This window comes from Cucurbita maxima, unplaced genomic scaffold, assembly GCF_002738345.1.
Source record: "Cucurbita maxima cultivar Rimu unplaced genomic scaffold, Cmax_1.0 Cma_Scf00061, whole genome shotgun sequence".
Classification (NCBI taxonomy): Eukaryota; Viridiplantae; Streptophyta; class Magnoliopsida; order Cucurbitales; family Cucurbitaceae; genus Cucurbita; species Cucurbita maxima.
The window spans coordinates 589992-591064 of NW_019272077.1; the positions used below are offsets into that span (position 1 = coordinate 589992).

The window sequence follows — 1073 nt, forward strand, 5'->3', positions numbered from 1 at the left end:
GTGAGTTGTCTTTCTACTCAACATATCGACCACTATGTTAGCTTTACATGGGTGATAAAGGATCTTTATATCATAATCCTTCACAAACTCCAACTATCTCCTTTGTCCCATGTTCAACTCTTTCTACCCGAATAAGATACTTGAGCCTCTTATGGTTTTACTACCTGTACCTTTTCACCATACAAGTAACGTCACCATATTTTTAACGTGAACACCACAGTTGCTAACTCCAAATCGAGGGTTAGGTAGTTACGCNAGTCCTAAAAAGAAACCTTCCGTACTAGTTCGCTAACTCCAAAAAACTTCTAAGTTCTCGAACGGAGGATGGTCTGGATTATCTCATGATTGCCTCTATCCGACCCACAAAATCCCCAGCTGAGTTATCTCATGATTGCCTCTAACAAACTTGNGATTGCCCCAAAATGTTCCATGATTACTAACTTCTCAACATCCCATGATTTTAACCAAGTCGAGCTTGTTGACTTACTAACTTCTCAATGCATGATTCCCACATCAATGATTTTAACCAAGTCGAGTCTATCGACTCACATTCCTTACGTCAAAACACACAATCATGGCAAGGACTACTTTTCGTGAGGCCAACAAAAAATATTGGCAAAACAAATATTTGTCGACGTATTAGCACTATCCATGAACTATATATTNACTATATATTCTTTAGGTTATTTATTAAATATTATCGTCTCGCATGAAAACTATGGTTCAATATTAAATAAATAACTTTGATTTTTTTTGTAAAATAAATATTATTAGTTGAAGCCATAATCTTACTAAGAAGAGAGTAAAGTTATGACTCTCATGTGTAGTCCGTAAAGGTTAACAAGAGAGTGGCACACGGAGGAAGACGGTGTATTGTCTAAAAAAGTGCATAATAACTAAGTCAAAATTGTGATTGGGTTTAGAGAGAAAAAAGCTTACCCTATTCCGTCTATTTTTGTTAGTGTTTCTTTTAATAGGGTTTTACTTAAAATTCGAACGTGAAGGCTATTAAAAGGAATATATGTGAGTGTATAAATATGTGAACCCTCCCGATGAATTAATTGAGCAAAACA

General features: G+C 35.4%; 1 protein-coding gene across 1 annotated transcript in view; it reads left to right on the forward strand.

The window, feature by feature from the left end:
• The window catches only part of LOC111471996 (pectinesterase inhibitor-like), a 26445-nt gene that overhangs the window by 24737 nt on the left and 635 nt on the right, over window positions 1–1073 (forward strand). The gene's annotated exons all lie outside the window — the stretch shown is intronic.